Raw genomic sequence first — 27,500 nt, 5'->3', positions numbered from 1 at the left:
TCAGTATCTGTGTTTGTTCAGCAGGAAATGTAACCTGCCACCGCCAGGCAGATAGAGCCGCACGGGTAAATTCTGAAGAGTTCAAGCATCTGAATAAGCAGGAGGTTCAGGGAGTCAAGTTTTAGCGTCGAAGAAAAAAAAATGACCTTTTGTAACAGAGGGTCAAGTTCAGTGCCTAGTGGTACGCCGATACCAGTGAATATATTTTTTTCGGTTCATAAGTATCTACTCTGAGTACATAGTCACCTTACACCTGCTGTCATTGTTCACCTAGCAGTAAGTAGGTACCTGGGTGTTAGCCGACTGCACCGGACTTAGGACTGACTCTTTTGGAACCCAATACGACTCATGCACCCTCTCTGACACCACGTCTCGTACCAACACACGTTATTTCCTTCCTGTCAGGTATTCTCTGTTCTGTACAGTTAGTTACCAGCTGTCAGAGATACTCGTCGATAGACACTCCTCTGTGTGTGTATTTAGTGTGTATGTGCTCATCTAGTTGTACTCACCTAGTTGTGGTTGCAGGGGTCGATTCAGAGCTCCTGGCCCCATATATATATATGTGTGTGTGTGTGTTGGAAATTTCACTTGCTGACATTCAAGCATAGTTTATTTTAACCTCTTCAGCTAAAGAGGACCTCGGACGGAGAACAAAATATACAGACCAGCCTAATTTGTGTTTTTTCTATGTGGCTTATTTTTTAAATAAAGGGAAGAAAGATTTAAAGAAAGATGGACGAAAATGAAGAGCAGGCGCTGGGGAAACAAGGGAGACTTGAGAAGCGGAGGATTAGGTAGAGGATTACATGGAGCAGGAGCAGTAGAAGAGATGGAATGAGAAAAAGGACGAAGAGAAACAAGAGCATAAATTGGTAAAACAAATGGTAGACCATAGAAAAAAATAAGAAAGTTCAGCAGAGAGGAGGAAATATATGAAGAGATAACACAAGAGACAATAATGCAGAGATGGAGATAATGGGAATATATATGTACTATGGAATGAAACAAAGTTAAATGAGAAGAACATAATGGATGAACATAAATAAGGAACAAAGGCAATAAATAAATAACTAACGGTAGTGGCATATTTTAAGAGGATCGAACGGAACTGTTAAACAAAAGACAAAAAATGAAATGGGAAAGATAACGAATCGTGAGAGAAATGTTGTGATGAGAGTGAAAAAGTAGGGAAAAGTGAGGGAGGTAAAAAAAAAAAAAAGAGAGTAGAAGGGAAAAGAGTGATCTGGGACCAGGTGGTGCCTGGGTGGCGAAGGAGGTAAGAGAAGGGAGGGGAGAATGGATGACATGAGGAGAAGAGAGAAGGATGGGGAAGGGGTCAATAGAGTGGGGTAGAGGGCGAGGGGTAAAGTAAGAGGAGGGGTGATGGTTATTTGTGGAGAAGGTAAGACAGAAATGGGAAAATGGAGGGAAGTTAAGGAAGGGGATGTTGGTGCAAAGTGTAAACAACTGAGGAGTGATGGGGGAAGGGGGGAAATAGTGGAGAATAACAGGAGGGTGAAGCATACGGGGAGAAGAGGGAAGGAAAGTATGTCTACTTGTAAATGGGAGAGAGGATAGAGGGAAGAACGAAGGAGGAGTAGGCAACGCAGATTAGAATAGAAAGATAATTGTATCTGTTGGGTGAAATTACCGTTTAGGGAGCAGAGCAGAGCAGAGAGAGAGAGAGAGAGAGAGAGAGAGAGAGAGAGAGAGAGAGAGAGAGAGAGACAGACAGACAGACAGACACAGACACACATACAATAGACCACATAAATAAGGTCAAGAAGAAATTGGAGAGAAAAGTTAAAAATACCTAAGAAAATATCAAGAATTATTTTAAAAGAAAAGAAACAAAAACACATATAAAGCAAGAGACCGCAAAAGAGAAGTGTCAGTATTAAGTTTGTGTACATTAAAAACCTCTATATAAAATTTGTTTAAATTTCTGTCTACATTTCATTATGTTGCAAAATGTAAAGGATATCCTGGAAACGAGGAGAGAAAGGGAAGTATGTGAGAATGACGATAAAGAAGTAGAGAAAGAGACAGGAAGAGGGAACGTATGATGACAGTAAGACGACACCACACTGACCTTGATATCTCTATTTATAGCGGATTTCAAGGTCAGTGTGTGTGTGTGTGTGTGTGTGTGTGTGTGTGTGTGTGTGTGTGTGTGTCTGTCTTTGCTACTAAGTAACAAGTAAGGATACACAAACATGCTTTGTAAAGATACTATCAAGACACAAACACGCTGACGCTACTGTAAACACATTTAGGGGTAGGAACATAGACCGTCAGACAAGACAGTGAGAGTTGCACCCACGGTGACGTCTGCTAACTTACTCTGCAACACCTCCCTGTCGTCAGTAATAATAATAATAATAATAATAAAATAATAATAATAATAATAATAAAATAAAATAATAGGTTACTTATTATTTTTGTCCCAGTTAATATTTTTATTGCTGTAGTTGTTAATGTTGTCGCCTTAATTTTAGAGTTCATGTTTATATATTAGTATAATTAGTATAATAATTATTATTATTATTATATTACCCTGAGTACATGCAGTACTCATTACGCTTTCTTCTGTTTATTGGAATATAATTTGTATTTTCTTCACTTGGTGTTTCAAAGAAATTATTTTGTTTTCAAAGATATCCATTATGTAGCTGTCCCATTCAGCGGAAGGTTTTTGAGGCTGTGAAGGGCTCTTGATCCAAGGAATTGCAGATACTCTTCGCTTCCTTGGATCAAATCTGGAATCTGATTGCCTCCTACCTGAGATCGTACAATATGTTTACATTAAAATAAATAAATAAATAAATATATATATGTCGTGCCGAATAGGTAGAACTTGCGATCTTGGCTTAAATAGCAACGTTCATATTGTCATAAGACAAGCGAAAATTTGTGTATGCAATAATTTCGCAAAAATCATTCTAAGCATTACGAAAAATATATATTTCATTGTGTTTGTTTAGTATTAAATTACTGTAAACGTATTTAAAATATATTTAGTAGGATTAGGCTAAAATAAATTGTTCTTGTTATAATAAGGTTAGATAAGTTTTCTAAGATTCTTTTGGTTCAAAATTAAAAATTTTTACATTAACATTAATGAAAAAATATATCTTTAAACGTATAAGAGAAATTTTTAGAAAAGACTTAATTTTAAATGAGTTCTTGCTAATTGACCAGTTTTACATATTCGGCACGACATATATATATATATAAATACATTATATATATATATATGTATTTATATATATATGTATTTATATATATATATATATATATGTATATATATATATATATGTATATATATATATATATATATATATATATATAATTCGCAAACAGGTGAAATTATTTACAAACATTATCTTTACGTCCACAACAGGACTCGAACCTGCAAACTCTGTATCAGAGTAACCAGTACTTTACCACGGAGCTAAACCCCAGTGCGCCCATACTTATTTAGAATAAAACTGAGGTTTAGCTCCTTGGTAAAGTTCTGGTTACTTTGATACAGAGTTTGCAGGTTCGAGTCCTGTTGTGGATGTAAAGATAATGTTTCTAAATAATTTCGCCTCTTTGCGAATTTTTAAGCATTATATATATAAATATATATTTTTATATATGTTTATATATTAAACTGAGACTTGTCATTAATTTTCAAGTTTTCAGACTTTGTCGATTTTTTTAGAGAAAAAATAAAAAAAAAAATCTCGTAAAAATAAAATTGGAGATTAGTCATTCTAACAATTTAATGTGTTAGAATTTTATCTGGATTTATTATATTATTTTGCTTTGCTTATTAATTATACTATTTTATTTACTAGCATTTTTACTATAATTTTTTAAATTTTAATATTTGTATGATTATTATAATAAATAATAATACATTGTAATTATTGTGGTAAGCAAAATTCCGGACTTGTTCGATCTTTGAAATTAGTACAGAAAATTTTCATGACTTTTCAAATTTTTTATTTTAGAAGTTTATTCAGGTATACACAAATACAGTTACATAGATTATCATACATAGCAGCATATGTGTAAAGTATCTAGGATAACCCAAAAAAGTCAGCTCTGTTTACAAATATACACAACGGTGTCTATCCCAGTGTATACACAAAGTTTACTTGTGCCCCTTAATTAGGGATTTTAGTTTCTTAATTATAGTGCATTCAATTCAGTTCAAATTTTTGTTTGCATAGTACACAGTGTGTAATTGACATATATACAAAACATCCACACTTATTATTGTGAACATTAAAATGGTATAAAATACCGACAGGTTGTTAGGTAAGACATATGCAACAGTTAGGTATCTTTATTTCGAAACGTTTCGCCTACACAGTAGGCTTCTTCAGTCGAGTACAGAAAAGTTGATAGAAGTTGTAATTGTTAATTACAAAACAAAGCCACTGGCATGCATGGGCATTTCGGGCATTGTGGTTGAAAAATGACTTTGCCGATTTTTGAGCACACGATGTGCCTTCAGCCTATTCCACTAAATACAGAGAATATCTACCCAAGAACCTGTTGACTTAGCGGGTTCAGAGTGGCGGCGAACGGTGATCGCTGGAGGGGTCTCGGGGTGGTTTGGTTGGGTCGTGGGGTGGCTGGAGGGGTATTGTGGTGGCTGGGTGGTGGTGGTACTTAACGGGGAATGACTCTGGCTAACTCCTTTCTCCCCCAATAGATGGCGTGCTGATGCACTCTGTGAGGGTTGGAACAGTTGGCTTCAACCCTCCTCTGCCTCTACCCTCCTCCTCCTCCTCCTCCTCCTCCCATTCCCTGGAGTAGCCTGAGGGGGAAAGGGAGGGGAGATAAAACAGCTGAAGGGCGACTTATTTTCTTACCCGATTACCAGCGTCAATTTATGCACGTTCTGCAAACTTTCGCCTTTATCTTCTTTAACTTACGTTACATTAGGAAAAGACGAAGAATGGAAAGTCAAAATTCCGTGGGTGGAACACTTCACCAAAAACCCGCACTTACGTGATGAACCATGTGACTACATTTCGGGCCATCCTGGTCCATTGCCAAGTCACACATGGGCGAGAAAAGTATAGAGAAGGCCGAAGACAATATGGAAGAGTAAGGGAGTGGAAGTAGTAGTAGTAGTAGTAGTAGTAGACTCAATGGTAGTACTGGTGGTAGTAATAGTGATTGTGGTTAGATTAAGATTAACATAGGAGCGTTTTTTGAAAGCGTTTTTTGAACACAAAATATTTACTAAAACATGTCCACTATGACTGTAGCTGTACTTTAAAGAAAGATAATAGGTTGCGGTGGTTTTGGTATGAGCCGGAGTGGCTATTTAACAATGTCTGTTTGAGGATTCAGTGGTCAGATGAGGATATTTATTCTGGCGTTGTGTTTTAATCTAGTAAAATCTACTAATGATCTTTCTGATTGTTCGATATAGAGCCATCTTCAGAATCTTCTGTGCAGTATTCCATTGTTTTTTTAAAGGTTGAACAATGTAAAAAGATATACAATTTCCAGAGTGAAATTTGGACACTTTTTCGCCTCTGGAATATGATTTTTCAGCGAATGAAGAAGCAAGACCTACTTTCAGGTTTATGCATTTTTTTTTTCACTAAGCACTCTGCCTCTCTTATTTGCATCAAGCACAAGAATTAGTGCTTGCATGAAACACTTGGCCTACTGTTTGCAATAATCACTAGGCCTACAATGATAAAATGTAAATTTGTAGCCTAGGCTAATGGAGCAGACCCAGGATTACCCAACAGAAATCGTAGATTATGCTAAATAGCCATTGAGAAAGGATGAGGAATGAAGAGGAGACAGGCAGTTGATATCGTTGTTGTGGTGATGAAAATAGTAGTAATAGTAGTGGTGTTGGTGGCAATAGTTCATTAGGTGTGCTTATTTGGGCTATGAGCGTGGTGGTAGCAACACCGTTGATAGTAACGTTAGAAGCCTCGTTGGCAACAGCCTTGTTTCCCCAAACCTTATTGAAGCGTTTTCTCCATGTTTTATTTTTTGGGTAATGATATACAGAGAATTTCGAATGAGAAACGAAACGTTTTCAAAGCAACGCAGTGCTGGGAATACAAACTTTTGCTTTTAGCACATTTTTCAAACACTTGAAAGGCTACGTTTCTCCTGTGATTAGGTTGCTAATGCAGAGTGGGGAGAGAGAGAGAGAGAGAGAGATATTAGACTTTGTTATAAGCACTTAACACCTCGGTTAGGGAAACTCAATCCAGCAGAGCAGAGACTCAGAAGACCAACTGGTAACTCGAGACCGCTACAATAAGCGCGTAATTCACTCGCGCTGAATAAGTGCATTTAGAAAGAGGAAGGATGAGGGAGGGAGAGGAGGGAGAGAGGGAAGGACAGGAGAGGGGTGAAATAGAGGGGTACGTGGAAATATGCAAGTTCTGTGGGAGAATAAAAGTGGTACACCGCTTGAAAATGGGGAAGACAGACAGAGAGGATGTGTGAGAGAGTGGAAAGAGAGGAAGAGGGATGGAAAAAAATAAGGGAATATAGGAAGGGAGAAAGTGAGTTGCTTAGTAGATGGAAGGGGAAGGGAAGAAAAGCGCAAGGGTTACTAAGGAAGATGGGTAACTACGTAGAAGGGGAGCATGGAGAATGAGGGAAATATGACCTACTAGGGGAGAGGAAGGGTGGGGGATGTGGACGAGAGGAAGAGATGAGAGATATAAGGGAAGAAAGAGGGTGACTAAAAGAGGAAGAAGATGTGAGAAGAGGAAGAATAAAAAGGAGAGACAAAGAGGAAAGAGAGAGAGGGAGAGAGATAGGGAGAGGGAGAGGGGGAGAGAGAGAGAGAGAGAGGTAGTTTCGAGACACCGGAGCTAAGTGATTCGCACCATTTAGAAAGGACTGGTTGCCGAACGTTGCTGCCTTCTTTATTTCTGTTGTTTTAGTCTCTCCAGTGAATTATTAGTAAACAAAAGCCAGATAAAAGAGCCGAGTATATATCAAAATATTACCAGTCAAAAATAGTAGCAACACCATCAACAAAAACAGAAACTGCAGCTGCAATAACTGCAGCAGCATCAACGAAAGCTTCAGCATTAGCAACAGCAACAGCATTAGCAACATCTAGAAGATCATAAGGCACATGAGATATTTATTGAATGTGGAAGATCTTGAATCTTGATTTAATTTAAAGCAATATTTTAGATTTAATTTAAATCAATTTTTTTCAAAGGCCTTATTCTTCTCATATTTTACAATAAATGTAAATACTATTTCGAGGTCTTTATTATTTAAGAAAAGGACTAAACCAGGATTATGATTTCTTCTCCCTTCCCCCCCATCCAAAAACAAATAAGCGAAATTTGGAAAATGTTAAAAGAACAATGTGACTCTCATAGCGATCCTTTCTGTGAGAATCAAAGACCCTGATAGTTCATTGACTCTGCCCACACTGCGCATTATATATCCGAAATTATCACAAATCCGGCGCACATCGAAAAATAAATAGACATGCCAACGTACTCAGCATCTGGGCCTGATTTCTGGAATGTCATATATATAAATAGCGACATAAGCAAATTTGCTGATGACACCAAAATAGGCCGTCTAATTCATTCTAATGAGGACATTAGAGCACTCCAGAATTTGAATAGACTGATGCATTGGTCGGAGAAGTAGCAGATGCAGTTTACTATAGACAAATGCAAGGTTCTAAACGTTGGACAGGAAAATAACCATGCCATATATAAACTAAATAATGTAGATCTTAATATTACTGATTGCGAAAAAGATTTAGGAGTTCTGGTTAGCAGTAATCTGAAACCAAAACAACAGCGCATAAGTGTTTGCAATAAAGCTATCATATCAAGAAGCCTAAATATAAGAAATCCTCAGGTTGTTGTTCAACTCTATATATCCTTGGTTAGGCCTCATTTAGATTATGCTGCACAGCTCTGGTCACCGTATTACAGAATGGATATAAATGCTCTGGAAAACGTACAGAGGAGGATGACAAAGTTGATCCCATGCATCAGAAATCTTCCCTATGAGGATAGACTGAGGGTCCTTAATCTGCTCTCTCTAGAAAGGCGTAGATTTAGGGGGGATATGATTGAGGTGTATAAATAGAAAACAGGAATAAATAAAAGGGATGTAAATGGCATGCTGAAAATATGTAGCCAAGACAGGACTCGCAGCAATGGTTTCAAGTTGGAAAAAATCAGATTCTGGAAGGATATAGGAAAGCACTGGTTTGGTAATAGAGTTATGGATGAGTGGAACAAACTCCCGAGTACCGTCATAGAAGCTAAAACGCTGTGTTGTTTTAAAAATAGGTTAGATAAATACATGAGTGAGTGTAAGTTGGACCTGACTAGCTTGTGCTACTAGGTCTGATGCCGTGCTCCTTCCTTAAGTGAATGTGACCTGGCTGGGTGGGTCATTGATCTAACCCAATGGGTGACATGGACATGCCTCGCATGGGCCAGTAGGCCTGTTGCAGTGTTCCTTCTCTCTTATATTCTTAAGAAATTCGAAGTACCAGTAGCACGAGGACTGTTTTCTTTGGAGAAGCATACATTCACATGAAATCCCAGAACTCTTGAAATGTGCAGATATATCCTTGCCACTTTAAAAAGAGGCAGTAGAGCGATAACAAATTACGAATTAGTAGCATTAACATCATTCATCTTAAAAATTTATTCAAAGGGTACCCTACCACCTAATTACCGGTTTTCCTGAAAAAAAACCTACATACAAAACACCAGAATGAATGGCTGTAAACCAAGAAAATCATACCAGTGTATGATTTCTTTACACTGGAAGGAAAACACAACATTGATGTGATCTTAATAGATTTTGTAAAAGCATTTGGCAAATGTAACATAGAATGAGTTATTATTACCCCTCATGTTATGAGCTATGAGGATAAGTTGAACAATGGATATTCAGTTTTATAATAGACCACAAAAAGTAGTAGTAGTAGTAGTAGTAGTAGCAATAGTAGTAAACGAAGCATAATCTAGTTTAAGCAAAGAATAAAAATCAGTACCTTAAGGAGTTTTTCTGTTTTTCATTTTGAAACATACTAGAACACAATGCAGGGGTAAGTCTGCTGATACATACTAGAAAATAATGCAGGGGAAGGTCTGCTGACACATACTAGAAAACAACACAGCTGTAAGTCTGCTGATACATACTAGAAAATAATGCAGGGGTAGGTCTGCTGACACATACTAGAAAACAACACAGCTGTAAGTCTGCTGATACATACTAGAAAATAATGCAGGGGTAGGTCTGCTGACACATACTAGAAAACAACACAGCTGTAAGTCTGGTGATACATACTAGAAAATAATGCAGGGGTAGGTCTGCTGACACATACTAGAAAACAACACAGCTGTAAGTCTGCTGACACATACCAGAAAACAACACAGTTGTATGTCTCCTGACACTAATAAAGCCCGATAATGACGATACTAGACTATTCTGCTTTCTCGCTTGTACGGCTACCAAGCTGTCTACGAAAAAAAAAGTTGGGGAGAGAATGGAGGAGATAAGGAAGGGAGGAAGGAGGATGGGAAGAATGAAGGGAGTAATGAATAAATGAATAAAGGAGAGACAGAAAGGTAAACGGTATAATGATAAAAGAAATGAAAGAATGAAATAATGGAAGGGAAAACAAAAGCAAAAAGGGGAAAAAATGAGGACAGGAAGGAAACAAAAACAATATAAGGAGAGAAAAGGCTGCGTCTTGGTATCATTGAGAGAAGATTGGAACAAGTTTTCATCAACTGACCGATTCTTTCAGATCTCTTCCCAGTGAGAGAAAGACCGAGATGGATAGAGGGAACGGAAGATGGGAGGGAGAGCGGAAAAAGAGGGAAGAAAAAAGAGGTTTAAAGGTAGAGAAGGGAAGGAAATGGTGATACTTGGAATAATAGAGAGGATCAAAGGGTGGAATGGATGTAGAGGAAGCAGTAGAGAAAGGAAGCAGGGAGGTATTGAGAAGAGGAGGATTGGGAGTAATGGTGAACGAATAATGACGAAGAAAATTCAACAAGGCTAAAAAGGTACAAATAAGAAATAAGAACTACGTAACAAACAAAAGTAATAAATTTATTGAGAATGCTGAAGACATCGTGAAACCTGATCGAAATTAACAGAAAACGGAAGAAGGAAGGAGGACGAGGAAGTAGTGTAGAGACAGACGACGTGAATGCAAATGTGAAGGAATAAAATCGTTGAGATGAGATATGTAAATAAAGAGGAGAGATCGTGGATAGACAAGAACATGACAGAAAACTAGAGAAAGAATTTAAGAAGTGAGAGGAAGGAAAAGGAACTACAGGATTAATACAAGAGGAATAAACGAGGAAGAATTAGGGTTGAAATAATGAGAGAAAGAAATGAAATTAACGAGGTAAGAGAGATGAAATTAAAGCAAGAAAAAAAAATAGAGTATAAGGAAGGGCATGTTTAGCGAGGTAGAGATAACGAGAATATAACGAAAGAGATATAATAATAAATAATATTTAATTATTATAATATTGGAGCAATTAAGATAAATGAGTACTGTAGGCTCGATCCTCCGTTCACTAGTTACGAGAGAGGTGTTACACTGAGAGCCACGCTTATCAACACTGGCTCTAACCACCTGTGGTGTACACACCTGGTAGCAGGAGTGGCCAGGTGCAGCGGGTAACGAATCCACGCAAAGCGAACTAGTACAAACGAACCTGGTTAAATGAACCCTCTCAAACGAAACCGCTTCAGTCAAACAGCTCAAGCGAGTTCGCACTAACGAACTTAGCCACCACAACACGGATCCGCTGATCATTGTCGTGAGAACCAACAATCATATTTTTATGATCTCACGTGAGCTGGGTGGTGGCCCTTTTACCCTTCTCCCTACCACACCCTTTCTACCCCTTCCCTCCCTTTAACCTCTTACCTACACGCTTTCCCCTCTCCCTTCCACATTCCTTCCTCCTCCCTTCCACACCCCTGTCCTTCCCTAAAACGCCCTTTATCGCTATATCCAACATCTTTTTTTCCAGACTGAGATACTTGAAGACGATGTAATCAGTCCATCACCCTTAAAGTTTTGAGGTGGTCAGTCCCTCCAGACTGAGGGACTGACCACCTCAAATCTTTTTTTCCCCCTATCTTCGTACCCCTTCCGACTCTCCTCCACATCTTCATAAAAATTCTTTTTATTCTGTGAGAGATAGGCAATCCTGTGAGATGGCAAATGCCATGTGACAGTAATTCCAGCTCTGCTGGGGCGAAATTTTTGAAGCTTCCTTAGTTAATGAACCTTCACTGGAATACTTGACGATATCCTCATCGCCCTAATCAACTTTCCCAGCTCAGGTTGACAGCTTTCAGCACCTTTATATATATATATATATATATATATATATATATATATATATATATATATATATATATATATATATATAATAGGTAAAACTTGTTAATTTAGCTTAAATAGTAACGCTATTGATTTTGCATCGGTGTATAGTGAGAGGACTGAAGGCAGTGTAGAGTAAAGCAAGAAGAATGGAGGCAGTGTAAAGGAAGGAGTACAAAGGAGAATGGAGGCTGTGCAAAGCAAGGAGTACGAAGCAAGGAGAGTGGAGGCTGCGCAAAGTAAGGAGACTGAAGGCAATGACTGCAAAGCCTCAGCCGATTCGATTCAAAGAATTGCTCAGGCTGGAGTAATTCTTTGCTGGGGGGGTTCAGGAAAGCAAGGAGGCTGGAGGCAAAAGAAGACTGGAGGAAGTGTAAAGCAAAAATTACTGGAGAAAGTGAGAAACAATGAAAAATTGGAAGCAGTGTGTAACAAAGACTGGAGGCAGTGTGAAACAAGAAAACTAATACGAATGGTTTAATTCGTTTCGCCTTGTGAACAAGAGGATGAGAATAAGGAAGAAGAGGAGAGAGAGGAAAAGGAAGAAGAGGAAGACAAGGTCTCACTATGGCTCCTGTGTTGCCTGAGGACCAAGGAAGGTCCCAATATGTCTCAGTTCTCTTTCTTATAAACCCATAAGGAGCTCCTGGCGCCAAGCTTAGTTGCCACCTCCACTTTGGGGAGAGGAGACGAAGATTGTTGAGATGGCAATATTGAACTGACCTGCATACTGGTGTGTGTGTGTGTGTGTGTGTGTGTGTGTGTACTCATAAGTACTCGCATATAAGTGGAGTGTTTGTGCGCTCGTCCATTTATCCAGTTATTGCATTTATTTGACCATCCAGCCATTATTCCCCTCCATAATATTTCCGTCTTTATCTCGCTGTCTGACTCTCCCTCCGTAGTATATCCCTCTGTCCCTCTCCTTTCATATCTCTCTTCATACCTCATCCATACATTCATCTCCAAACAGTCTTCCACATTCTATCCAACTCTCTCTGCCTTTTGAGAATTGTCCCCCGGCTTCAATATCGTTTAGATCCCAGGAAACAGTTGTGTTGTCATCGTTCAGTATAGAGCACCGAGTCTCTCTGGGAAAAACCTGGGTGATAGGAGCAGGCAATACTGACCTCCCGCGCTGCCGCCACACCGTTTAGCCTGATTAGGAGAGAAAGATCTGACGCAACTTTGATCGTGGTGTGTGTGTTAGAGTGCAGGGTGAATGGGGGAGGTAAAAATGGGTGATGGGTAAGTTTTGTGTGTGTGTGTGTGTGTGTGTGTGTGTGTGTGTGTGTGTGTGTGTGTGTGTGTGTAGGGTGGTAGTAGTAATTGTGTAGTAGTAGTAGTAATTGTGTAGTAATAGGAATTGTGTTGCAGTATAGTAATTGTGTAGAAGTAGTAGTAGTAGTAGTAGTAGTAGTAGTAGTAGAAGTGGTAGTAGTAATAGTCACGTAAGTTGCAGTAGTAGTAATTTTGTAGCAATATTGATAGCAATTAAAATTTTCTTTATAACACAAAAAAGTTAGTTTTCAGAGAAAGGCAGTATGGGTTCAGGTATGGGAAATGCTGTCTTAAGAACCTTCTGGTTTTCAGAGACAGATTCACAAGCAATCGGACTGTAAATTCCTAGAACGGAAAAAAAAAGATGCATTGACTGGAAGAATAAGCAGGGGTGGTGGAAAGCGTTCTCCATGAGATTAAAGAATCGAAGACTGCCTAAAGAATATGAGAAGTCTAGTGGTCGTATGCTATGTGACACCACGGTGGGTGAGAGTGATACTTTTATTGTCAAAGGGTATCGAGTAACATGTCTGTTTGAAGATACTATTTAGCTAATGATCAGACGAGGAGCAACTATAGACCGAGATACATGTAATGAGGATATATGTCAGTCGTAAGAATGGCTGAAGAAATGGCTGTTTGAGCTTATCAGAACATGTGCAAAGTAATGCTACTCAGGAAAGGGAAGAAGAAACCGAGAAGAGTGAATAATTTCTAAGGATGAGATCTTACGAAAATCGATACAAGTGAACATCACCCTACAAACAAACACACACACACACACACACACACACACACACAGTTTCTGAGGCGTGTAATAAGGGTCGTTGTATTCCACTCGGGAGTGTATATGAGCTGCACCACGCCCCACTTTTTTCCAATATATGAAAATATTCTTTCATATATGTTTTAATAAAAAGTGTTGGGCGACTCGCTGGCTCCTCCAGGTACCTTAATTTAGAGACAATGCCGATATTCTCGTATTTTACAATATTGTTATTACTTTATGGAAGAAAGGGCTGAACTTACACTTCACTGGTCGATTGTTTTTTTAATATTTTCTTGGAATATACATAAAACTTTCCAGAGGTGAGAGAAACTTTGCTTTCCTGAGTCACTGAAACTTAAATTCAGAAGTATAAGGAGCTGGAGCTACCCTCCTTTTCCTTGGATCAAACCTGATTTTCTCTGTATAACTTATTGATTCATCGTTTTTCCCATAATATTAAATAAATAGTAATAATAGCCTTTTCGAAGTTACTTTTGTAAGGATCATTTGCAATACATTTTCGTTTTAACTTTATCAAAAGTTTATCTGCGTGATTAATCATAACTAAGCGCTGAACCCATAAGGATAACACAGCGCTGCATCTGTGTGATGCAGTACTGGTTTGGTAATAGAGTTGTGGATGAGTGGAACAAACTCCCAAGTACCGTTATAGAGGCCAGAACGTTGTGTAGCTTTAAAAATAGGTTGGATAAATACATGAGTAGAAGTGGGTGGGTGTGAGTTAGACCTGATAGCTTGTGCTACCAGGTCGGTTGCCGTGTTCCTCCCTTAAGTCAATGTGACCTGACCTGACTAGGTTGGGTGCATTGGCTTAAGCCGGTATGAGACTTGGACCTGCCTCGCATGGGCCAGTAGGCCTTCTGCAGTGTTCCATCGTTCTTATGTTCTTATGTTCTTATATGAGTGAGTACAATATAGCGGGATACAGTACTGAGTCGTCAGCGCTGATTATACTAACTAATCCACACAGATTTTGTAACTTTTCGTGAATAATATTCTTTGTGAGATCATACTTTTTTGTATACAGTTTTGCAAATGCAAAGCTATGATTATTATTATTATTATAATAATCAAGGGGAAGCGCTAAACCCGTAGGATTATACAGCGCCTGTGGGGGGATGTGGAAAGTATTCAGACTTAATTCAAGGAACTGGAGCACAGATCCAATTCCCTAGATCAAGAGTCCCTCATCAGCATCAAGGAACCTTCCTTGAGGGACACAGCTTTTAAACTCCTCAACTTTACCAACATTACCACCATAGATAAACCAATATTGTTAAAGAATAAAATGGCACAGTACCGTGACTGAAATACACAGATAACACACACATAGAAGACAGAAACTTATTACGACGTTTCGATCGTACTTAAACCATTAACTGCTCACACACTAACACCCGGAGGAGAAGCAAGATCCGCGTGCATACTTGAGCAAAGCCTTCCATCAGAGGGCTCGCCAGGAAGAAAGATCCACTTAAGAAACATCACGGTGATGCTGGCGTGTTCATACTGGCATGCACGAGAATCGATGAGGAATCTTTCTACTCGGCACCGAGAACACAAAAACTCATGCAGTCAAAGCGAGAAGAATGACTGCGTCTTTCACAGCTCTAAAAAGGAACATCTAATGAACTGAAAAAGCACAAATGATCTACAAAGAATCAAAGATTGAAACATCCTCAAGTGCTATTACCAACACCAACAGAACAAAGATCTGGCAGATACTTAATCTCTACTACCCTTTCTCAGATGATATTACTCCGCTATTAGATGACCCGGCACCTTCACTTGATCTCCACAAGTGATCTGTTTTCTCTACTTTGCGAGTATATACTGTGCTGACTCTTTTCATTCTCTTGTATTATGTGGAGTCATCAAGTTCTGAGGACGATACTATGGATGAAAAGACAGAAGTGTAAACACTTCTGTCTTTTCATCCATAGTATCGATATCGTTAGGTCTTCTACTTTCAGTTATTAAATATTTAAGCCGTTCAGAAGAGGTAAAAAGACTTATTTAAAGATATTTAACGGGAATAAAACCGCTCACTCTGTTTCACACAAAAAAGGTCAAATTTGCGTCTACACGTTTGAATTTTACTCTCGGTCGTCGTCGAATTTTTTGGCACCTTTTCCTTTTAAACGTTTGAAGCTATGCCACAAATAGCTTTCAAAATCCTCATTTGGAAGGTTATCTGTCGTTTTTCAGAAAGCTGGAAATGGGTTTAACTACTTTGGCCATAGGGCACGTGACCATCCCAATTGTTCCAAGAATTTGGTCCTGCTTACCGTACACATGTGTTGAAAATTTGAAGACGATTAGATGAGCCGTTCTTAAGTTATGAATGAAATGAAGCTAAAGGAAGAAAATTAAGAAAAAAAAATCATGCTCTCCTTCAGTTTCTCCTTCAGGGATATTAATGAACACCAACGAACTAATACGCAAAAACCTTCAAGAACTCAGAATCAATTCTTAGTAATGTTTCATTTCCAACGTAGGAGAATTAGTATGAGACTGGGTCGCGGGGGCGGTGATCGCTGCAACCAGTGAAAGTTAGTCGACAAGAGAAAGAAAAAAAAATAGGCAGAACTTTTTTATTAATGAAAAATCCAATTACTTGTGACACTTTCCTTTCAAATTTCACTTTTTTTTTTTTTAAGCTAGATGTCTCGTCTTCCACAGTCCCTTCGATTTTGAAGAACATTTTGTCGTGGCCCGTCACAAACTTGCTCCAAAGGAAGACTATGAGAAGTAGCAGTAGGCTTGCTGTCTACATACTGTCTACTTACTGTCTACAATTTCTTGTCTACGATTGACCTAGAAACTTAGAAAATTTTGAGAAAAATAGCAGATAATGATGTTAAAGAACCATAACGGAAATAAGTTACTTTGTCTTCGGTAATTTACACTCTGTATGATAACTGGATTTATGTGTACCTGTGCCTAAATAAATTTATTTACGGAAACAATAGAAAGTCATTTGTCAGTTATGCAGCAAATCTCGGAAGTTAGGTGAGGCAAGACGTGGCTCCTCCTCCAGGAAGTCGTAGCTCCAGCCTTCTCCCAGGAACCGGCTAAAAGCTGTCCACACATAAACAAACATCCAAGTTCCGTCGTGGGAGTATGACCGGTGTAGGAACCACCCCCAACTTCCCCACCCCACTCGTCGCTTCTCTCCTTCCCTCTCGTCCTTTTCTCCCCTCCCTTTCCCTTCTGTCCTCTTCCCTCTTCACTATCCCTTCACATTATCGCTAATAGGCTCTGTCAGCCTCGTTCTCTGGAATATTAGTTTCTCAGGAGTCATTAGCCGTTTCCTCGGTAGCATCACCCTTTCGTCCCTGTCTCCCCTTAATCAAAATTTTTCCCTTTACCTCTTCCCCCCCCCCTCTCCCACCTCCCGCACTCTTATTACCTCCCCCCTACTCCATGCTACTCCCCCCCCCGGCTCTTTTACTCAATTACTCCGTCCTTCCTCCCTTTCCTTTCATGTCTCCATTCTTCCTCCTTCCCTACAGCTTCCATCAGTGATTCCTAAAGAGCGGTCGTTCCTCGAGGCCCCGATGGTCGGAATGAGTCGCGGCAGTGTGTCACTTTGTGTATATGATCTTGCTAGAGCACTTAGACCTGGGGTGCGGGGGAGGGAGCTCCCTGTTGAGTGCCAGAACTCAGATCTGGGGTGTGGGGGAGCGAGCTCCCTGCTGAGTGCCAGCACTCAGACTTAGGGTGAGGGGAGGGGGCTCCCAGCCGAGTGCTAACTGCACTCTCCTCCTCCCTCCCCTCACAGAGCACTCGAAGTATATACGCGACTGTCTGAGGGGTCACAGACGCTACAATTCCTCTCAATCACCATCCTCTGATGTTTGTATGTTTTTTTTTTTTTTGGGTGAGGGGAGGAAATTCTGAGTTTGGATGAGGGGAAATCTCTGAGCATTAGACCCGTCCAGTGAGGTGCCCCCATGCTAGTGAAAGGCTCTTGATTCGAGGAATTGAAGCTACAGTTTCCTGCCTTGGATCAAACTTGACTGCATTCTCACTCCACTCTCATTTAAGAAAAAATGATGTGTATAATCCTTTAGTCTTCATCACGTAACTATAAAAAAATATCAACTTTGGGAAGCAGTAGAGAACAATAGAACAATACCATCAACACGACCAATACCATCATCAACACGACCAATACCATCATCAACACGACCAATACCATCATCAACACGACCAATATCACCATCAACACGACCAATATCACCATCAACACGACCAATACCATCATCAACACGACCAATACCACCATCAACACGACCAATATCACCATCAACACGACCAATACCACCATCAATACGACCAATACCATCATCAACACGACCAATACCATCAACACGACCAATACCACCATCAACACGACCAATACCACCATCAACACGACCAATATCACCATCAACACGACCAATACCACCATCAACACGACCAATACCACCATCAACACGACCAATATCACCATCAACACGACCAATACCACCATCAACACGACCAATACCACCATCAACACGACCAATATCACCATCAACACGACCAATACCATCATCAACACGACCAATATCACCATCAACACGACCAATACCACCATCAACACGACCAATACCGCCATCAACACGACCAATACCACTATAAACACGACCAATACCACCATAAACACGACCAATACCACCATAAACACGACCAATACCACCATCAACAAGACCAATATCACCATCAACAAGACCAATACCACAACCAACAAGAACAATACCACCACCAACAATACCACCAACAAGAACAATACCACCACCAACAATATCACCACCAACAATACCACCAACAAGAACAATACTGTTTGTAGATGAATGGTTCAGAGAACCGACATGTTGATAAATTAGGCACATGTGCAACTCTTGGGTATCTTTATTGAGGAAACGTTTCGCCACACAGTGGCTTCATTAGTCCATACATAGGAGAAACTAGAAGAACAGGAGGAGAATGAGGTGATCAGTCCCTCAACCTTGAGTAGATGTGTTCAGTCCATCAATCTTGATTGATCAATCAAGATTGATGGACTGAACACATCTACTCAAGGTTGAGGGACTGATCACCTCATTCTCCTCCTGTTCTTCTAGTTTCTCCTATGTATGGACTGATGAAGCCACTGTGTGGCGAAACGTTTCCTCAATAAAGATACCCAAGAGTTGCACATGTGCCTAATTTATCAAGAACAATACTATCAACTAGAACTATACTACCACCGCCAACAATACAACCATCAACAGTATCACCATCAACAATACCATCAACAATACCACCAACAAGAACAATACCACCATCAACAATACTACCAACAACCAGAACAATGCTACCATCAACACGAATAATACCGCAATCAACAATACCACCAAAACAAGAACAATACCAACAAAACCACCATCTACAATACCACCAAAACAATACAACCATCAATAGTACCACCATCAACAGCACCACCAACAATACCACCTCCAACAATACTACCATCAACAATACCACCATCAACAATAACAGTACCAACAAAATCAACGACAACAACAATGTTTAGCCTCACCCATTTACATCCCGTCTTCACTATACATCCTTCACCATTTCTTCCCTTATCCCCAACATTCCCTTGCTCCATCCTTTCTCCTTCCCTCCAAGTGCCTGTAGGCTCCTCCAAGCAACATGCTCTGGGAAACACAGCTAGATCTGGCTCCCATTATCAAACACACAGAAAGGTACCATCACACTGCAGATGTATCCAATTCTATTTAAAAAAATCCATGGGCAAACTCGCCGTCTCCTGGTCACAGGCGGGGGAATCCGAAGAAGGGAAAGAGAGTAAGGGGGAAGTTCAGATGGGTGGGGGAGAGGTGAAGGGCTCCGGGGGGTTCCTGGGACAAGAGAAGATAGAATGGTGAATTCTGCGATTTGTATGTTGAGGATGAAGTCAGTCTTCCCGGTGACTTCTTCCAGACTCTACTTTGTCTTTCTCGCTCGTGATTATTTTCTTAAATTGTATTCTTTTAACATTCCTTCTATTTTTTTTTACCATTTGTCATCATATATATATATATATATATATATATATATATATATATATATATATATATATATATATATATATATATATATATATATATAATGAAAAAGTTACCTCACTGAAAATTGGAAATAAAACCCAGCGCTTTAATGTACTAACACACACATCTTCAGAGGAATATATGTATAAGCACATGAAAGCGCTCAGGTTATATTTCCTATTTTCACTATGGTAATTTTTTCATATTTGCAATCAAGCGTTATTTTGTGTGTGTGTGTGTGTGTGTGTGTGTGTGTGTGTGTGTGTGTGTGTGTGTGTGTGTGTGTGTGTGTAAATTTGTGTATGCAATAATTTCGCAAAAATCATTCTGAACCTAACGAAATAAAAATATTTCATTGTGTTTATTCATTATTAAATAAGTGTAATTTTTTCTAAAATATATTTAGTTGGATTAGGCTAAATTAAATTGCGCTTGTTATAATAAGGTTAGGTAAGTTTTCTAAAGTTCTTTTGGTGCAAAATTAATTTTTACATTAACATAAATGAAAAAAATATATCTTTAAACAAGAGAAAATTTTAGAAAGGAGTAACAAAATCTGCGCAGAGAGAGACAGGATATCTAACTAGAGGGAGTATGAAGGAAGTAAATGTGTTTAGTTATTTTGGAATGGACTTGACTTGTAGATAGCCATATATAGTGGTACCAACATTGTTATTTGGGTGTGAAACATGAGTTTTAAATGTCATAGCGAGGTGCTTAGAGGCATTGAAAATGTGTCTGAGTGCATTGTGTGGTGCGGATGTTATGCAGAGAATTCGGAGCTTGAAGAATTGGCGTGTGGTTGATGGTTTAGACATTTAGAGAGGCTGGAGAAAACTGATTTACCAGAAGAACCTATAATTCTTGGGTGGGGGGAAGGAGGGGTAAGGGCCATCCTACGAAGGGTTGTAGGGAAGTGGATGTATGGGAGATTTTGAGTATTAGGGGTTTGGTCATCCAACAAGTGGCTTTTGTGAGTGTATAAGATTGGAGTGGAGGTAAGTGGATTTTTATGAATTGACGTGCTGTTGGAGTGTGAGCAAAATAACATTAATGGAAGGATTCAGGGAATCCAGTTAGCCGGACTTGGGTCCTGAAGGTATGAAGTACAGTGCCTGAGCTCTGAAGGAGAGGAGGGATGGGGATGTTGCAGTTCAGAGGGTTATCTGTTCTGCTGTATCAACACGCTTCTGGCGAGACAGTGATTGAATGAATGATGATGAGTGTTTTTTTTCTTTTTCGGGTCGCCCAACCCATTTGTGTTCACCTGTTTGTGGTTGCAGGGGTCGATTCATAGATCCTACCCCCGCCTCTTCACTGGTTGTTTCTAGGTCTACTCTTTCCCTGCTCCATGAGCTTTATCATACCTCTTCTTAAAGCTATATGTCGATCCTGCCTATGAGAGAGAAAGAGAATGAAAATGAAAAAAATGATACATAGCATGTGTTAGTATAAATAAGAGTTACGTGATGAAGGGAGAGAGAGAGAGAGAGATGCACAAGTGTTCGAGTGAAAAGTCATGCAAAGTACCACATCTAGCTCCACTCCGAGGACTGCCAGAAGTAAGCTTCTACACCACAAGACGGGCGGCAACACTCTGACTGTACCCTTCTCAAGCACATCACTTCAGATCATTTATTCTTAGAACGGCTCGAATTGAAGGTATCCTCTCCCACCTTAGATCAAACAGCTACCTCCATGTCCCCCAGGTGCTCCATGACCCCTACGACATTAGTGCTTTCCCCGTGAATACAGTAATAATAACATGAAATGCAATAAGTGCTTCATATTGTGTCTATTGTTTCTGGTGTTTTGCATTCCATCTGTTTTTGTTGTGAATACAAGTACTTAGCATTGAGTTTTGTTGTTCGGTGCTTGGATATTGTTAAGTGCGCTTTAGTTCACCGAAATGTGGTTGAAATTTGTGATTGAAATGATGGTAAATGATGGTAAATGGGTCCTGTGATGTACATAATGTTGACGGAGGGAGCGGTGGTGATAAGACGCTAACACCATTATCAGTGCCACCACCAACACCATCTCGACATCAACATCACTCTCACCACAATTAACGTCACCACCAATACCACTCTCACCACCATCGTGTCATCGTCACTACAACCACCGTCTACTACCACTATATACTACCACACACACACACACACACACACACACACACACACACACACACCTGCGTATAATCATCCTCCCCAACATGCTCTACCCACACTTGTCATCTGTAATGTACTTCTCTAAGCTACACCGGCAAACCTCTACTCCAAATTTCCAACTAACCCACCCACTCCCACTCACCTCCACCTACTCCTCCTCTCACTCACATCCACCTACTCCCCTTTTCACTCACCTCCACTTACTCCCCCTCTCACTCACCTCCACTCACTGCCCCTCTCACTCACTCCCACCCACGCCCCCTCTCACTCACTCCCACCCACTCCCCCTCTCACTCACCCACTGCAACGTTTCGCTCCCCAGTACTGCTTCGTCTTCATATAAAAGATATAGATGAGAGCATAAACCGCACCTCAGTTTATCTTTTGCAACGATACCAAAATCAGCGTGAAAATTGGCTTCGTGGAATATACGGAGCACTACCTCCTGCAGGATGGGTATGGGATGGGGTGACTACCTCCTGCAGGATGGGTATGGGATGGGGTGACTACCTCCTGCAGGATGGGTATGGGATGGGGTGACTACCTCCTGCAGGATGGGTATGGGATGGGTGACTACCTCCTGCAGGATGGGTATGGGATGGGGTGACTACCTCCTGCAGGATGGGTATGGGATGGGGTGACTACCTCCTGCAGGATGGGTATGGGATGGGTGACTACCTCCTGCAGGATGGGTATGGGATGGGGTGACTACCTCCTGCAGGATGGGTATGGGATGGGGTGACTACCTCCTGCAGGATGGGTATGGGATGGGGTGACTACCTCCTGCAGGATGGGTATGGGATGGGTGACTACCTCCTGCAGGATGGGTATGGGATGGGGTGACTACCTCCTGCAGGATGGATATGGGATGGGGTGACTACCTCCTGCAGGATGGGTATGGGATGGGGTGACTACCTCCTGCAGTATGGATATGGGATGGGGTGACTACCTCCTGCAGGATGGGTATGGGATGGGGTGACTACCTCCTGCAGGATGGGTATGGGATGGGGCGACTACCTCCTGCAGGATGGGTATGGGATGGGGCGACTACCTCCTGCAGGATGGGTATGGGATGGGGTGACTGCCTCCTGCAGGATGGGTATGGGATTGGGTGACTACCTCCTGCAGGATGGGTATGGGATTGGGTGACTACCTCCTGCAGGATGGGTATGGGATTGGGTGACTACCTCCTGCAGGATGGGTATGAGATGGGGTGACTACCTCCTGCAGGATGGGTATGGGATGGGGTGACTACCTCCTGCAGGATGGGTATGGGATGGGGTGACGACCTCCTGCAGGATGGGTATGGGATGGGGTGACTACTTCCTGCAGGATGGGTATGGGATGGGGTGACTACCTCCTGCAGGATGGGTATGGGATGGGGTGACTACCTCCTGCAGGATGGGTATGGGATGGGGTGACGACCTCCTGCAGGATGGGTATGGGATGGGGTGACTACCTCCTGCAGGATGGGTATGGGATGGGGTGACTACTTCCTGCAGGATGGGTATGGGATGGGGTGACTACCTCCTGCAGGATGGGTATGGGATGGGGTGACTACCTCCTGCAGGATGGGTATGGGATGGGGTGACTACCTCCTGCAGGATGCGTATGGGATGGGGTGACTACCTCTTGCAGGATGGGTATGGGATGGGGTGACTACCTCCTGCAGGATGGGTATGGGATGGGGTGACTACCTCCTGCAGGATGGGTATGGGATGGGGTGACGACGTCACCTCCTGCCGGATAGGTATGGGATGGGATGACTACTTCCTGCAGGATGGGTATGGGATGGGGTGATTACCTCCTGCAGGATGGGTATGGGATGGGGTGACTACCTCCTGCAGTATGGGTATGGGATGGGGTGATTACCTCCTGCAGGATGGGAATGGGATGGGGTGACTACCTCCTGCAGTATGGGTATGGGATGGGGTGACTACCTCCTGCAGTATGGGATGGGGTGACTACCTCCTGCAGGATGGGTATGGGATGGGGTGACTACCTCCTGCAGGATGGGTATGGGATGGGGTGACTACCTCCTGCAGGATGGGTATGGGATGGGGTGACTACCTCCTGCAGGATGGGTATGGGATGGGGTGACTACTTCCTGCAGGATGGGTATGGGATTGTGTGACTACCTCCTGCAGGATGGGTATGGGATGGGGTGACTACCTCCTGCAGGATGGGTATGGGATGGGGTGACAACGTCACCTCCTGCCGGATAGGTATGGGATGGGATGACTGCTTCCTGCAGGATGGGTATGGGATGGGGTGATTACCTCCTGCAGGATGGGTATGGGATGGGGTGACTACCTCCTGCAGTATGGGTATGGGATGGGGTGATTACCTCCTGCAGGATGGGAATGGGATGGGGTGACTACCTCCTGCAGTATGGGTATGGGATGGGGTGACTACCTCCTGCAGTATGGGATGGGGTGACTACCTCCTGCAGGATGGGTATGGGATGGGGTGACTACCTCCTGCAGGATGGGTATGGGATGGGGTGACTACCTCCTGCAGGATGGGTATGGGATGGGGTGACTACCTCCTGCAGGATGGGTATGGGATGGGGTGACTACTTCCTGCAGGATGGGTATGGGATTGTGTGACTACCTCCTGCAGGATGGGTATGGGATGGGGTGACTACATCCTGCAGGATGGGTATGGGATTGGGTGACTACCTCCTGTAGGATGGGTATGGGATGGGGTGACTACCTCCTGCAGGATGGATATGGGATGGGGTGACGACCTCCTGCAGGATAGGTATGGGATCGGATGACTGCTTCCTGCAGGATGGGTATGGGATGGGATGACTACCTCCTGCAGTATGGGTATGGGATGGGGTGACTACCTCCTGCAGGATGGGTATGGGATGGGGTGACCACCTCCTGCAGTATGGGTATGGGATGGGGTGGCTACCTCCTGCAGTATGGGATTGGGTGACTACCTCCTGCAGGATGGATATGGGATGGGGCGACTACCTCCTGCAGGATGGGTATGGGATGGGGTGACTACCTCCTTCAGGATGGGTATGTGATGGGGTGACTACCTCCTGCAGGATGGGTATGGGATGGGGTGACTACCTCCTGCAGGATGGGTATGGGATGGGGTGACTACCTCCTGCAGGATGGGTATGGGATGGGTGACTACCTCCTGCAGGATGGGTATGGGATGGGGTGACTACCTCCTGCAGGATGGATATGGGATGGGGTGACTACCTCCTGCAGGATGGATATGGGATGGGGTGACTACCTCCTGCAGGATGGGTATGGGATGGGGTGACTACCTCCTGCAGGATGGGTATGTGATGGGGTGACTACCTCCTGCAGGATGGGTATATGATGGGGTGACTACCTCCTGCAGGATGGGTATGTGATGGGGTGACTACCTCCTGCAGGATGGGTATGGGATGGGGTGACTACCTCCTGCAGGATGGATATGGGATGGGGTGACTACCTCCTGCAGGATGGGTATGGGATGGGTTGACTACCTCCTGCAGGATGGATATGGGATGGGGTGACTACCTCCTGCAGGATGGATATGGGATGGGGTGACTACCTCCTGCAGGATGGGTATGGGATGGGTTGACTACCTCCTGCAGGATGGATATGGGATGGGTTGACTACCTCCTGCAGGATGGATATGGGATGGGGTGACTACCTCCTGCAGATGGATATTCCACAAACCTTCCAGATGACAGTGAAAAGGCATCATATTAAGCACTGGAAATTTCTAAATTCTTTGCAGATGGAAGAATGACAAACAGGACAAATTTTATAAAACGAATGGAATAGGTATAAGATCTATGACTGATAATACGTAACTTAACGTTCAGAAAACACAATAAAGGTAAGTAAATCAAAGGGAACGAACAATAACAGGTTAAAGTTGAAATTTCAGTACATGTGAAGCATATTGATAATGCTAATCAGAATACTTGTTTATTCAAGTCTAATATTATTATTCTGCTCACACAGCTGCTTTAGAGACAGAGGAGAAAGCAGAGGTAGTGTGCTGGTATCTCTTATTGCCTGCACAGAAGACCTCAGAGTACTCTGAATGCACTCTGGAACGGATAGAACTGAAGACGTATATTTTTAAAATATTCGAAGCCCAGATACCCAATCTTGTTAGAAAATTTTGCTGGAGTTAAATATACAGGGTGAAGCGCAAGACAAATCCAGTGACTAGCAGTGATGCTTAAAACACAATTAGATAACAGTGACAACAATCATGGTCCAAGACTGTCTACCAGGATGTAGCTGAAATATTGCCAGAGAATTGGAAGTCTTCAAGATGAAGAAGTAGTTCCTGCAGTAACTAGTCATGTTGTGATGGCTTTGCAGGCTTGCCAGCCGTAGGCTGCAACAATCATATATACCTGGAGGATGTGCCTGGAGGGTGTTCCGTGGGTCAACGCCCCCTCGGCCCGGTCCATGACAGTTTTGAAAAAAAAAAAAACTGGTGTAGAGCAGGCTTTTATTGTCACCGCGTTTTGCTTTATACAGAGCATTAAGAAGTCTCTGCACTGACTTGAAAATCCACGAAGAGCTACCAGAGTGCCTGGCTGATTAGATTAGACTATAAACAGGAATGTGTGGCCTCAGGTCACAGGGCCTATTCATACCCAACATTAGTACGGGTGCCATAGCTACTCGCACATACCCACTCGTTAAAAAAAAAAAATGCTAGTCACTGAGTGACAAAAAAAACTCTTAAACCTCTTTTTCAAAGTGGTCAGGATGGATAACCTTTCTCACTACTCTCTTCCTGTCTCTCCACTGTATATCCTGTCTACCCACTGTATATCCTGTCTATCCACTGCTCTTTCGTACCCTAGTTCTTTCCAGCCCAATTCTTGCCATTTCTCTTATGGATAAAAAAAATAAACACTTTCTTACCCCACCCCTTCACTTATCTTCACCCACCCGCCTTCCTAGTGGGTGGGTGGGCTCAACTATGAGGGGATACTAGACACCATGTGCCCACCCTTAGCTAGGACGACTGCCCTAAGCACCGCACAGCAGTGCCAAAGATAGTGGCACTCAACCATCTCATCCTCCTTCTCTTTGTCTTTACTCAACTTTTGTGGAAAACACAGTATACTCTATCCATATTTTCTGTTCCCACTGACGTTTCTGTATTACATGAATAAAGTTTCGTATTAGATGGATGACGTCTATGACGAACCGAAACGTTAATGTTCTCGATGAACCGAAACGTCGTCTAAAGTTTCTTCTCCAGAGCGTGAGTTATTTGTGAGTTGTTCCAGCCACAGTGTTGCCACTTGTGTTCTTCCTGATTATTATAATCATAACTAAGAGCTAAGCTCACAAGAGTTTGTGTTCTTCCTAATGACCGTGTTAATACACACACTGCACTTCAGTTGGTCGTGAAGGGCTCTTGATCCCAGTACTAAGAAGGGTGTACCTAATAAAGTTGCCACTTCCTTCGGAGACATTCCCTTTGTTTACTGCGTGCAGCCAGCAGCAACAGCCTGGTTGATCAGGCTCTGATCCACCAGGAGGCCTGGTCACAGACCGGGCCGCGGGGACGTTGACCCCCGGAACTCTCTCCAGGTAAACTCCAGGTAAACAGTTTTCCGAAACTGCAGTCACTGGATACTCTCATACATGTCTGCTAGATGTTCAAATTCTAGTCTCATACACAAGTAGCGACCAGCGAAGAGGCGGGGACAGGAGTTGTGACTCATCCCCTGCAACCACAACAAG

The 27,500-nt window shown here is 42.1% G+C and overlaps 1 protein-coding gene across 8 annotated transcripts in view; it reads left to right on the top strand.

The window, feature by feature from the left end:
• LOC128691401 (homeobox protein abdominal-B) overlaps window positions 1-27,500 on the top strand; it is a 741,469-nt gene that overhangs the window by 699,120 nt on the left and 14,849 nt on the right. The window lies entirely within an intron of this gene.

This window comes from Cherax quadricarinatus, chromosome 36 (genome assembly GCF_038502225.1).
Source record: "Cherax quadricarinatus isolate ZL_2023a chromosome 36, ASM3850222v1, whole genome shotgun sequence".
Classification (NCBI taxonomy): Eukaryota; Metazoa; Arthropoda; class Malacostraca; order Decapoda; family Parastacidae; genus Cherax; species Cherax quadricarinatus.
The sequence above is the reverse complement of the archived record's forward strand: the minus strand, read 5'-3'. Positions and strand labels throughout refer to the sequence as shown.